This window comes from Pristiophorus japonicus, chromosome 10 (genome assembly GCF_044704955.1).
Source record: "Pristiophorus japonicus isolate sPriJap1 chromosome 10, sPriJap1.hap1, whole genome shotgun sequence".
Taxonomy (NCBI): Eukaryota; Metazoa; Chordata; class Chondrichthyes; family Pristiophoridae; genus Pristiophorus; species Pristiophorus japonicus.
In genome coordinates this window covers 91,618,204-91,632,821 of record NC_091986.1, presented here as the reverse complement: position 1 = coordinate 91,632,821, position 14,618 = coordinate 91,618,204, and positions in this window count along the sequence as shown.

The following is a 14,618-nucleotide window of genomic DNA, read 5'->3' as shown; positions in this document are numbered from 1 at the left end:
AGGACGCTCCACCACCGGCTGAAGTGCCGGGACCAGGATCCATGTGCCCTGTCTGGCAGCGGAAATACGGTACACCCGTAGGCAGTCAAGAGCAAGGACCACTACAGAGTGACTTTGTGGTCCCGTATACGACCTCCCAGCTACAGGCAATGGTCTCTAACCTGACCAAACTGACCAGCAAAGGTGTCATGTATGTACATGCTGTTTGTAGCCACCAGATGGTGTCATTGTTGGAGGCCACTGAGCAGCACACACATGGTGCTGCTCTGGTATAAAAGGCCAGCCATTTTGTGAGTCAGACACTTTGGCCCGTAATAAAGCAGAGCCTAGGTCGTACCTTGCTCAGTTAAACAGTACTCAGTTTGTACCTTTATTTCATACATAACATTTGGCGACGAGAATACAAGAAGCTTTGTTTGCAAAATGAGCACAATCGGATTTTTAGAGTGATTCGTGGAGGGAGAAGATTGGGCAGACTTTGTGAGCCATTTGAACCAGTACTTCGTGGCCAACAAAATGAAGGGGGCTGACGATGCAGATTGGTGCCGGGCCGTGTTCCTCACTGTGTGCGGTTCAAAGATCTAGTCTGATAAAGAATCTACTCATGCCTAGTCATCATCATCATGGGTAGTCCTTCGAAATGAGGATGACTTGCTTCCACGCCAAAAAAGGACAGTGTATAACTCCTTGTACGTTTTCTCTGTAGGATCACATGCCTAGTGATCCAACAGAGAAAACGTATGAGGAGTTGTGTATATTGGTACAGGAGCACCTCAAGCCAGACGACGGCATCATCATCTCGAGATATGAGTTTTATACCCACATTCGATTGGAGGGCCAGAAGCGGTGGAATTTGTTGCCGACCTGTACCTTTATTGCATACATAACAAAAAGGGACCAATCTGTTCATTTTATGGATGTGGAGCAGGTGGGGGGGATCAATAATTGTAATGAGGCTGAGTCAGCCAAATTACTTTTGTTTTCCCTGGATAGCAGATTGTACCAGTCGCTCTCAGCAGGTAGCAAGAGGGGGCAGGATACGTTAGAGGGGATAAAGGATGACATTCTAGAGGCTATAGGCCTCAATGATGGAAGTCCCTTCTCCCGAGTGGAAAGCACACTGCAGTTAGCTGAGGAGGCACCGCAGGCTTTCACGGACAGGCTTTGGCGGGGGTGCCCGACCGGGCGCAGCTGCAAGGGGAGCCTAGGGCTCACTGGCTGAGGGCCCTGGTGGCAAACAGCCTGCCCAGGATCAAGGCCAAAGCAGAGAAGAAGTTCAATTCCAGGGATCCCCAGACCACAGACGAGGTGGTGATCCGGCAGTTAACTCTCTCTTTTAAGAATGGTAGGGGAGAGGATGACAAATCAAAGGGCAGAGTGCACGAGGTAAAACCTAGTGGAGGCAACATTAGAAAAGAGTGTCGCCAGGAAGGGGGTAACTCAGAGAAGAAGCAGGGTTGTCATGGGTGCGGGAGTAAAGGGCACTGGAGGAAAGACTGTCCAGTCCCTGACAAAGGGAGCGGGAAAGGGGATCCTCCAGCGCCAGCGCGGAAAGCCACAGCTGTGACGGGAAGCAGCACTGATCCATTCGCGGTATTAGTGGCTGCTCTCCGCGCAGTCTTTCCGGCAGGGCAGGGTAGCATCGATGTGGCAGCAAGCAGCGTACTCCCATCCGCCCCGAATAATCCTGACACATGACTAGGGGCTTCTCAGCCCGCTTACCTGTGTCCACTCAGTTATGGTGCTTGGAAAAGTCCGTGCGTGAAGATGGGGTTGGGGAAGGTGCAAGGGACTGTAATGTCTGTAAGCTTAAAATGTTTGTCACTCCACACTGTGGATGTGGACGTATTGTGTACTGCAAGTGCAGGGTTAATAATAAACAGAACAAGACAGATTTTCCGGAGACTTCCGAGAGAGATGCCAGACATGTTAGGAAGCTGTGTATGCTGTGCTCTGTGAATATATCACATTTGGCGATGGAAGATGGGATTTTTCGGATGATTTAAAGCTTAAATTTTGTTGGTGAAGGATTCAGCCAGCCGACAGAGAGACTTTGGAAGTTTCTGTCTTTGGAAAAAGCTACAAAATCCGAGGTAAAATACAGCATACGGTGTGAACAGCTAGAGATTAAAATGGCAGGTGTATTGGGACATGTGGGTGAATATAGATACGGCCGGGAACGTTTTAAAGCGTATGTGGATCGGCTAAAAATGTATTTCACTGCAAATATCATAATCGAAGTTCCAGACAATGCAGTCCAGAACCAGGCTGTGTTGGAACATAAGAAAGCGATCTTTTTATCGGAGGCAGGTCCGGCATTATATGACACTCTTGTAAATCTGCTTGTGCTTGACGAGTTAAAAGACACAACGCTTAAAGAGATTTTAACGAAGCTGGAGCAGCACTATAACCCCAAACTGTTAGAAATTGCTGAAAGCTTTCGTTTCAGGATTCAGAATCAAAAGGCTGATGTATGTATCAGTGATTACGTTGTAGCATTAAAAAAGCTATCGATGCACTGTAATTTTGGAAACTTTCAAAACCGAGCATTATGGGATCGTTTTGTTTGTGGGGTGAAAAATTATGCGATCAGAAGGAAGTTATTGACGACGGATGACATGACTTTTGAGATTGCTTGTCAGACAGCGAGGTCGATGAGCATGGCCGAACAATATTTCTGAGAATTAAATAATAATTACGGTCGTCAGTCAACCGAGGTAAATTACGTGCAGGTTCAAAGTAAAAGACGGGCATGGCCGAAAGTCTCAGAAACTGGAAATTCTAACAGAGCGTCGAAGTCGTGCTATAGGTGCCTGGGACAGCACATTGCTCAAAGTTGTCCATACATGAAAGCAGAGTGTTTCTTCTGCAGGAAGACTGGGCATCTTGCAAAGGCATGCCGACTGAAGGGTAAACCAGCTTTCAAAGCTATGAGCCCAGCATTCAAAGCTATGAGTAGAAATCCCAAGAGACTACATAGCATAGAAGAATAACAACAGGACGAGAAGATGTTAGAGTTACACATCATCAGGTGCACGAGGTTAACGGACAGCGATTCGGGAAGCATCAAAATCCACATAGATGTTGCGAGATTCAAGACACCAATGGAAATCGACACGGGTGCTTCAGTGAGTGTAGTACCGGAACTGTACCTCGACAAATTGCGTGATTTCCAACTGGAGAAATCCAAGATAGAGCTGCGGGGCTACTCGGGAGAGAAAAATCCTGTGGTAGGTCGTGTCACCGTACTGGTGAAATACAAAGCTCAATTTCAGAACTTGGCTCTAGTAGTAGTGAAAGGAGACAAGTCTGCCTTACAAGGAAGAAATTGATTGAGCTCACTGAAACTGGATTGGAGTAAGATTTTCTGTGTGGAAGCGAGATTTTCATCAACGGATGAGGTTATCCAAAGGTGTTCTGCGAAATGGGGCAGTCCGATCCAAGGCTTCAAGGCGAGTGTCAGGGTACAGAAGGACGCAAGATCAGTTTACTACAAGCCACGTTCCGTACCATATGCACTCAAGGAGAAAGTTGAGCAAGAACTCAACAGATTAGAGACTGAGAACATTATTTCTAAGATAGATCGATGCAATTGGGCTACACCCATTATTGTGGTACCTAAGTCTGATGATAAGGTAAGATTGTGTGGTGATTATAAAGTAACTGTAAACCAGGTTCTAGAGGATAATGTCCCCAGTACATTGCCGAATATAGAAGATTTGTTCACAACACTGACAGGTGGTCCGATCTTCTCAAAACTGGATCGTCCGAATCCCTACTTACAGCTTGAACTAGATGAGGAGTCCAAGTCATGTTTGACTATAAATACTCATCTAGGCCTATATCAATGTAATAGGCTACCGTTTGGAGTGTCTTCCGCCCCTGCCATATTCCAAGGGGTGATGAACCAGATTTTGCAAGGTATTGAAGGGGTAGTATGTTATTTGGATGACATACTAATTTCAGCACCAAATAGGCAAATTCATAATAACATATTGAATGAAGTCCTCAAACGGCTAGAGAAGCACAGAGTACGAGTGTCTACTCGTAAGTGTGAGTTATTTAAAAACTCAGTGGAGTACTTAGGGTACAGAGTAGACAAAGATGGTTTACATCCAACCAGGGAAAAATTGGATGCGATCAGAAATGCACCCACTCCCAGAAATGTCACTGAACTTCGTTCATTCTTGGGTCTTTTGAATTATTATGGGAAGTTTCTACCAAATTTGGCTACAGTATTACATCCACTGAATGAACTTTTGAAAAAACAGGTCCATTGGAAGTGGTCAAAAGAATGCGATACAGCCTTCAAGGAGTGTAAAAGCAAATTGGTAGAGAGCTCCATGTTCACTATGACATATCTAAGGAGATTAAGCTAGCATGTGATGCCTCTCCATATGGAGTTGGGGCAGTAATCTCTCATGTATTAAGTAGTGGGGAGGAGAGACCAATTGCTTTTGCTTCACGCACTCTCAGTACCAGTGAGAGTAATTATGCACAAATTGAAAGGTAAGCTTTGTCATTAATTTTGGGGTCAAGAAGTTTCACAAATGGTCGTAAGTTTACCATCGTTATGAACCATAAGCCCCTAACAGCAATTCCCCATCCAAAGTCACCAGTTCCAACATTAGCTGCAGCCCGAATGCAGAGATGGGCTTTGATTTTGTCAGCATATACATATGATATTGAATATAGATGATCAGCTGATCACAGTAATGCTGATGCAAAGTCTAGAAACATAGAAAATAGGTGCAGGAGTAGACCATTCGGCCCTTCGAGCCTGCACCGCCATTCAATAAGATCATGGCTGATCATTCCTTCAGTACTCCTTTCCTGCTTTCTCTCCATACCCCTTGATCCCCTTAACCATAAGGGCAATATGTAACTCCCTCTTGAATATATCCAGTGAACTGGCATCAGCAACTCTCTGCGGTAGGGAATTCCACAGGTTAACAACTCTCTGAGTAAAGAAGTTTCTCCTCATCTCAGTCCTAAATGGCCTATTCCTTATTCTAAGACTATGTCCCCTGGTTCTGGACTTCCCCAACATCGGGAACATTCTTCCCCATCACAAGCTACACCCGATAGGGAAGAAGTGTTTTATTTTTCATACATTGATGAATTGCCAGTCACAGCTGAAGAGATTGGTAGAGCAACCAAATGTGACGCAGTGATCTCAAAGGTGTATGAGTATATTGCAAATGGATGGGCAAACCAGGTAACAGACAAGGACATTCTTCATTCGTAGGGATGAATTATCAGTCGATAAAGATTGTATCATATGGGGTGCAAGAGTGGTTATACCAAATAAATTCAGATCCAAATTATTAGGAGGCCTCCATGACCAGCACCTGGGAATGTGCTTGACCAAGAGTTTTGCACACAGTTATTTATGATGGCCAGGTCTTGATAAAGATATAGAGTACATCATGAGTCAGTGTACGACATGTCAATCGGTAAGCAAGCAACCACCACCAGTACCATTACAGCCATGGAAATGGCCTCCCAGGGTGTGGCAAAAGCTACATATTGATTTTGCTGAATTAGAAGGATGACAATTGTTCATTGTGATTGATAGCCATTCGAAGTGGGTTGAGGTGTTTCCAATGTGGAAAATAACAACAAGTAAAACATTGGACATTTTACAAAAATTATTTTCCTCATTTGGCCTCCCTGAGGAGATTGTTTCGGACCACAATTTCGTTCAGAAGAATTTGCACAATTCACGAGCAAAAATGGTGTGTAACATACCAAGGTTCCACCATACCATCCTGCTTCGAATGGTGCAGCAGAGCGCACTGTACAAATTGTAAAACGTGTCCTCATAAAACAAATGTTAGATCCAAATCCAAGGAAACGACAGTTGTCATTGGATCACAAATTGGCTAATTTTTTGATTACATATCGAAATACTCCTCATACAACTACTGGTAGAACACCAGCAGAGTTGTTTCTCAAACGACAGCCTTGAACCAGATTCTCGTTGTTAAAGCCAAATTTGGCACAGTCCGTGGAAGAGACACAATTAAGACAGAAAGAGAATCATGATGAAGGTAGAGTAAAAGAGAGAAGTGTGAAATTAAACCAGAAGGTGAGAGTGAAGAACCATCACCATAAATGGGTAAAGTGGTTACCAGGAAGAGTGGTGAAGTTATGTGGTCCTCGCACATATTTGGTAAAGATGTTTGATAATGGACAGGTTAGGTTTGTTCATATTGATCATATTTCACCTACAGACATGGAAGGAGTTGAAGGTGGAAATGATTCAATTATTTCTGACCCATCAGGTAGCTTTGATATACCAGTAGGAAATCCTAAATCCAATGTACAGGAAACAAATCCAGGAGAGAATCAGAATGAAGGTCTGAGTCTGAGCCAGGAAAACAAAGAGCCTGAAGTTAGAGTGAGTTCAAATGAAAATCAAGGAAATTCCATGGAGGAAAACATTCCTCAGGATGAGCCTCTGATAGAGAATTCAAGCAGGCTGCAAAGTTGAGAAAACACAGACCGCTGCCTACGTGAAAGATAGCATGATGCCTTAAGCATCAATCAACTTGACATTTCAGGACTTTAGGCTGGGAGCCAATTATGGGCTAACAACATTTCAATTGAGCCAATAAGGTCAAAGGGGGCGAGTTCACGATTGTAAATTGATCCAGGATAAGTACAGCAATTTTTTGCCATGTGTTTCAGAAGGACAAAGCCAGCAGTTTGTTGTAGCTGCCACAATAAAATTACTTTAAATCTATCACCGGAGTTCACATCTCATTGAAAATTAAGAGATCGAACAGCCTCGAATGAGTTTCGATTCGACACCATGTTTGGAAGGTTCTGTTCGAGAGCAAAGGTATCCTCTTCGAAACAGAAAACAAGTGGTAAAGTTAAATTTGTAAATAGGAAAAAAAAAAGTTATATCCTGTGTTATGTATAAACATGAAAGTTATGTATGATGTTGGTTATGATGGCTTCTTCATTAAGGAGGGAGAAGTGTAATGTCTGTAAGCTTGTAATGTTTGTAGCTCCACACTATGGATGTGGACGTATTGTGTACTGCAAGTACAGTGTTAATAATAAACAGAACCAGGTAGATTTTCCGGAGACTTCCGAGAGAGCTGCCTGCCATGTTAGGAAGCTGTGTTTGCTGTGCTCTGTGAATATATCACAGGGACCTATCTGCTGGACACTGGAGCTTCAAGCACTATTGTCGATGCGGATAACTCGGCCACATCACCTCTATCAAACGGGGTCCCATATAACTTAGTAGGGTTCACCGGGAATGAACGAACTGAGTCTTTCTCCATCCCGCTAACCATCGATCTGGGGACACTCCATATGGAGTGGAAATGTGTCCTGATGCGGTGGGAGCAGGAGGAAATAGGCATTTTGGGAGCAGACTTCATACTGGCCCACAAGATAATGATGGATTTCCGGAATCACTGTCTATGGGGGGCAGTATGCGAGGGAAAGGAGAAGGAGGTGGTAGTTATACCAGGGAAGCAAGGCAAGGGAACCGCGTGTACAATGAAGCCCAAGGGTAGTTATGACCTCGAACTTTTGGTCACTTCTACCCAGGCAGAGTAGAGAGCGGATGTGCGAGCCAACCTCATGGTGTTCGCTAAACACAAGCACGACTGCGGGAGGGTAGCAGGGGGGGAGGTCAGAGAAGGAGACCCCATGGCCCGACCACAGAAACAGTACAACTTCCCCAGAGAGGCAGAGACGGATTTAGAGACGGCATTGATATCACTGGGTGAGCAGGGTGTGTTGAGATCCATAGCGGCTCATGTGAACTCTCCGATTTGGCCGGTTTGGAAACTGGACAATTCCTGGAGAGCCACTGTGGACTATTGGGTTGTTAACAAGAACATTCCAGCCTGTGCCCTCACCATCGCAGCCATAGCCGACCTGATCAGGAGTATCCCAGCATCTGCGAAAACATTCATGGTGCTGGACATTTCGAATGAATTCTGGTCTATCCCTCACAAAAGGGAGGACCAGTATAAGTTCGCTTTCACTTTCAAGGGTCAGCAGTACATATGGACCTGCCTTCCCCAAGGGTTTCATAACAGTCCTTGTATTTTCCACCAATGTTTGGCCAACTGTTTAAAAGTATTCAGCAGACCACAGCAGCTTGTGCAGTACGTGGACAACCTGCTTTTGTTCTCCGACAAGGGGGAGGAGTATGGCCCACTGCTGGCTGAGCTGATGGGTCTATTAAAGAAAGCTGGGTTCAAGTTTAATTCCAGGAATGCACAGATCGGCCAGCAGGAAGTAAAATTTCTCGGGCTGACCGTGCGTGCCTTCTGCCTCGACCACCCTTTCAGACCCCCACCATACTCTGGGAAAAGTTCTCCTCAACTACACTTTAATCCTTCTACCAAAATACTTTAAATCTATGCCCCTGGCAATTGACCTCTCTGCTTAGCATTGACCACACTCGACCAGCTCTGTTGGGCAGGCCACATTGTTTGCAAGCCTGACACAAGACTCCCAAAGCAAGCGCTCTACTAGGAATTCCTACACGGCAAGCAAGCCCCAGGTGGGCAGAGGAAATGTTTCAAGGACACCCTCAAAGCCTCTTTGATAAAATGCAACATCCCCACCGACACCTGGGAGCCCCTGGCCAAAGACCGTCCAAAGTGGAGAAAGAGCATCCGGGCACCTCGAGTCTCTTCGCCAAGAGCATGCAGAAAGCAAGCACAGGCAGCGGGAGCAGCATACGGCAAACCAGACTCACCACCCACCCTTTCCTTCAAAGACTGTCTGTCCCACCTGTGACAGAGACTGCAATTCCCATATTGGACTGTACAGTCACCTAAGAACTTACTTTTAGAGTCTTCCTTGATTTTGAGGGGCTGCCTATGATGATGATGAAGGGAAATAGGTCCTTCTAATCCATTCTATTTAGGCCCTCATAATTTTATACATCTCAATTAAGTCTCCCCTCAGTCTCCTCTGTTCCAAAGAAAATACTTCCAGCCTATCCAATCTTACCTCACAGCTAAAATTCTCCAGTCCTGGCAACATTCTCGTAAATTTTCACTGTACCCTTTCGTGTATCTAGTGTTTTATACAGTTCAAGCATAACCTTACACTTCTTATATTCTATGTCTTGGCTAATAAAGGAAAGTATCCCGTATGCCTTCTTAATAACCTTTTCTACCTGTCCTGCTACCTTCAGGATCTGTGGACATGCACTCCAAGGACCCTCTGTTCCTCTACACTTCTCAGTATCCTACCATTTATTGTGTATTCTCTTGCCTTGTTAGCCCTCCCTAAATGCATTACCTCACATTTCTCTGGATTGAATTCATTTGCCACTTTTCTGCCCACCTGACCAGTCCATTGATATCTCTCCTGCAGTCTGCAGCTTTCTTCCTCACTATCAACCACAGGGCCAATTTTTCTCATCTGCAAACATCTTAAACATGCCCCCTACATTGAAGTCCAAATCATTGATATATACCACAAAAGGCAAGGGACATAGTACTGAGCCCTGTGGAACCCCACTGGAAACAGCCTTCTGGTCACAAAACTTCCCATCGACCATTACCCTTTGCTTCCTGCCACTGAGCTAATTTTGGATCCAATTTGCCACTTTCGCTTGGATGCCATGGGCTTTTACTTTTCTAACCAGGTTGCCATGTGGGACCTTGGGGCCTTGCTAAGATCCATGTAGACTACATCAAATGCGCTATCCTCATCTTTGTTAGCTCCTCAAAAATTCAATCAAGTTAGTCAGACACGACCTTTCCTCAACAAATCTATGCTGACTGTCCTTGATTAAGCCTTGGCTTTCTAAATAACAATTAATAATTTCTCTCAGAACTTTTCCAATAATTTGCTACCACCGAGTTAGACTAACTGGTCTGTCATAGGCAGTCCCTCGGAGTGGAGGAAGACTTGCTTCCACTCCCAAAGTGAGTTCTTTGATGGTTGAACAGTCCAATACGAGAGCCACAGACCCTGTTACAGGTGGGACAGACATTCGTCGAGGGAAGGGGACGGTGGGGCTGGTTTGCCGCGCGCTCCCTCCGCTGCCTGCGTCTGACCTCCTCACACTCTTTGCGTTGGGACTTGAAGAGCTCAATGCCCTCCCGGATGCACTTTCTCCACCTCGGGCGGTCTTCGGCCAGGGTCTCCCAGGTGTCAGTGGTGATGTCGCATTTTACCAGGAAAGCTTTGAGGGTGTCCTTATAACATTTCTGCTGTTCTCCTTTGGCTCGCTTACCATGAAGGAGCTCCGCATAAAGCATTTGCTTCAGGAGTCTCGTATCTGGCATGCAAACTATGTGGCCTACCTAACAAAGCTGATCGAGTGTGGTCAGTGCTTCAATACTGGGGATGTTAGCCTGGTCGAGGACGCTGATGTCGGTGTGCCTGTCCTCCCAGGGGATTTGCAGGATCTTGCGGAGACATCGTTGGTGATATATCTCCAGCGACTTGAGGTACCTTCTATACATCGTCCATGCCTCAGATCCATACAGGAGGGCGGGTATTACTACAGCCTTGTAGACCATGAACTTGGTGGTAGATTTGAGGGCCTGGTCTTCAAACACACTTTTCCTCAGACGGACGAAGCCTGCACTGGCACACTGGAGGCGATGTTGAATCGCCACGTCAATGTCTGCCTTTGTTGTCAAGAGGCTCCCGCAATATGGGAAACGGTCCACATTTTTGAGGGCCGCGCCGTAAATCTTGGATGATTGGAGGGCAGTGCTGTGCGGCGGTGACAGGCTGGTGGAGGACATTTGTGTTGTAGATGTTAAGCGTAAGGCCCATGCTTTCATATGCCTCAGTGAATACATTGACTATATCCTGGAGTTCAGCCTCTGAATGTACGCAGATGCAGACGCAATTCAACCACAGTGTTTGGGGTGATCTTGGACCTGGCCTGGAGGCGGCATGGGTTAAACAGTTTCTCAATGGTTCTGTATTTTAGTTCCACTCCAACGGGGAGCTTGTTGATTGTGAGGTGGAGCATGGCAGCGAGGAAGATTGAGAAGAGGGTTGGAGCGATAATGCAGCCCTGCGTGATCCCGGTCCAGACGTAAATTGGATCTGTAATGGATCCGTTGGTTAGGATCACGGCCTGCATGTCATCGTGAAGCAGGTGAAAGATGTTGACAAACCTTTGCGGGCAACCTAAATGGAGGAGGACGCTCCATAGACCCTCATGGTTGAGAGTGTCAAAGGCCTTTGTAAGATCGAAAAAGGCCATGTATAAGGGCTGGCGCTGCTCCCTGCATTTTTCCTGCAACTGCCACGCTGCAAAGATCATGTCTGTTGTGCCCCAAAATCCGCATTGTGATTCCGGGAGGAGCTCCTCGGCCACAGGGAGAAGACAAATGAGCAGAACTCTAGCGACAACTTTCCCAGTGGCTGATAGCAGGGAGATTCCCCTGTAGTTGCCGCAGTCGGACTTGTCACCTTTTTAAAAAATGGTCACAATCGCTGAATCTCTGAGATCTCCCGGCATGCTCTCCTCCCTCCAGATGAGAGAGAGGACGTCATGTATCCGCGACAACAGCGCCTTTCCGCCATACTTTAGCGCCTCACCAGGGATTCCATCCACACCCGTAGCCTTGTTATTCTTGAGCTGTTTTATGGCTTTGCCTACCTCGTGCAACGTTGGAGTTTCACTGAGTTGGTGGCGGGTCGCATGCTGCGGGATGGAGTCGGGAACACTCGAGTCAAAGGCAGAGTTTCGGTTGAGGAGATCTTCAAAGTGCTCCTTCCATCGGGCCCTGACAGCCTTGGTGTCCTTGATGAGTGTTTCCCTGTTCTTGGCCAGGAGTGGGGTGGGGCCTTGAGAGGTTGGACCGTAGGTGGCCTTGACTGCAGTGAAGAATCCTCGCATATCGTGGCTGTCGATCAGTTGTTGTATCTCCTATGCTTTCTCCATCCACCACCTGTTCTTTAAGCCCCGGGCTTTTTGTTGGACCTGAGCCTTGAGCCGTCTAATGTTGTTTTGCAGCTCTCGAGTTGGGTTGTTGCTTGAGGCTCAGAAATGCTTTGCGCTTGCGATCTATTAGTTCTTCGATATACTGATCATTTTCATCAAACCAGTCCTGATGTTTTCTGATTGAGTGACCAAGTGTTTCTTCACAGGCACTGGTTATAGAGACCTGGAGGGCAGACCAAGCGCTGTGGGCATTCAGCATCACAGGGTCATCAAGGCACGCCAGATTGGCTGTGAGGCGCTGGCTGTAGAGGGCTCTCTTAGCTGGGTCTCTAAGTGCCCTGGCATTAACTTTTTTGCGGAACTGCTTCTGCTGTCCCCTCTGCTATGGGGCAATGTTAATGTTGATGATGGATCGGATTAGGCGGTGGCCCGTCCAGCAGTCATCAGCTCCTGTAATGGCGCGGGTGATGCGCACATCCTTGCGATCCCTGGCTCGGATGATGACATAGTCGAGCAGGTGCCAGTGTTTAGAGCGAGGGTGTTGCCACGATGCCTTGTATTTGTCCCTCTGGCAGAACAGGGTGTTGATGATGAGGGGTTCATGTTCTAGACATTTTGTCAGGAGTGGGTACCACTGGAGTTGGCTTTCCCTATCCCCTCTCTGCCAATCACGCCTCCCCAGAGGGCTGTGTCTTTGCCGACCCTGGCATTAAAATCACCCAGGAGGATCAATTTGTCGTCCATGGGGATGCGGGACAAGGATGTCTCGAGGTTGGAATAAAAACCTTCTTTAGCCTCATCCATTGCATCGAGTGTAGGGGCAAATGCACTGATAACTGTGGTGCATTGGTTCCGGGATAGGGTAATACGAAGACTCATGTGGCATTCGAAAACCCCACAGAGGGAGTCTTTGAGGCGGTCGACCAGTTCATTCTTGACGGCAAAGCCGACTCCATGAAGGCGACGTTCTGCCTCTGGTTTCCCTTTCCAGAAGAAGGTGTATCCCCCACCATGTTCCTTCAACTGGCCTTCCCCTGCCTGCCGGGTCTCGCTTAGGGCGGTGATGTCAATGTCAAAATATCTGAGTACCCGGGCAACTATAGCAGTGCGGCGTTCTGGCCTGTTGCTGTTGGGATTGTCCATGAGGGTCCTGACGTTCCAGGTCCCGAACTTCATACTGACGAAGTGGAAGATGCCTGTGCGTGAGTTCTTTTAACGTGGGGTGACCACTGCACACCGGCAAGCACACGGGCTTAGCTGAACAAGGTCTTGGTCCAGTGGCAAGGGGGTCCAAGAAAACTGGAGACCAGGCACAACTCTATAAGCCTAATTGCCTACGGCGAAGTGTTGGCCACAAGCTGTAATTAATCGACCTATTCCTTTCTCCCTTTTTAAATAATGGTACAATTTTAGCTGTCACCCAATCCGCTGGCACCACACCTGTAGCCAGAAAGGATGGGCAAATTATGGTGAGAGCCTCCACTATTTCCTCCCTTGCTGCTCTTAACAGTCTGGGATACATTTCATCCGGGCCTGGTGATTTATCAGGGAGATCGGATATGTGCTGTGCGAGCCCCTAGCCTGTATTTTTAATAGCTCACTGCACTCTGGAATGATTCCTGTAAACTGGAAGGAGCTAATGTTGTCCCCATCTTTAAAAATGTGCCAAGACAGATTCAGGTAACTATAGGCCCATTAGTTTAACATCAGTAATAGGTAAGATGCTTGAGGGAATCATTAGAGGCACAATATATGAATGTTTGGATCGAGAGGGACATATAAGGGACACTCAACATGGCTTCATAAAAAAGTCTTACAAATAAAATTTCATTTTTTGAAAACATTACTAATATGTATGTATAATATAAGTATACGCCCTGTACACTCAATGTACAGTTACATAAGACTACTGGATGTACCTTCACACTGTATACACAATGCTTGTACCACCAGAGGGTGAAACTGGTGGAGGCCTAAGGGTCACCTGTACACGACAGGTAACCAGGTATAACAGGGAGCTCACCATGCTGTACCCTCACTCAGGAGCTGTACTAAATGGACTAAGTTCACGACAGTTCAAGTACAATACCTTACCTCGTGGAGTCATCACTAGAGTGCTTACAGACAAAATAACTGGCGACGAGATTACGAATTTCCATGCGAAAACGGCTAACCTTGGCACGTTTCAACAATTTGCCGATGGGGAAAATTGGGAGGCCTTTGTGGAAAGGCTTGAACACTTCTTTATTGTGAACGACCTGGCGGAAGACAACCTGACCTCGCTGGCTGATAAGCGCAGAGCTATCCTGCTCAGCAGTTGTGGGCCCACAGTCTATGGCCTCGTCAGGGACTTGCTCGCCCCAGAGAGGACAACGAGCAAAACATATGTGGAGCTCGTAACAATGATACAGGAACAACTCAAACCTAAAGAGAGCATCCTCACAGCCAGAACCAGTTCTACACCCACCGGCAGCCCGAAGGCCAAGAAATCGCAATATATGCTGCAGACCTCAGACGATTGGCTGCACCATATTTTGGCGACCACCTCACCGAAGCGCTGCAGGCCATGAGGTCCTTCTCCACAAGCTGCTCTCTGCGGACACCACGGTCACCCTGCAGAAGACAATTAAAGTGAGCCAGGCGTTCGTGATCTCGGCCTGCGATTCCAAGCGGATGACTCACCCCCAGGACTCCAGCCCGGCAAGGACTGTGA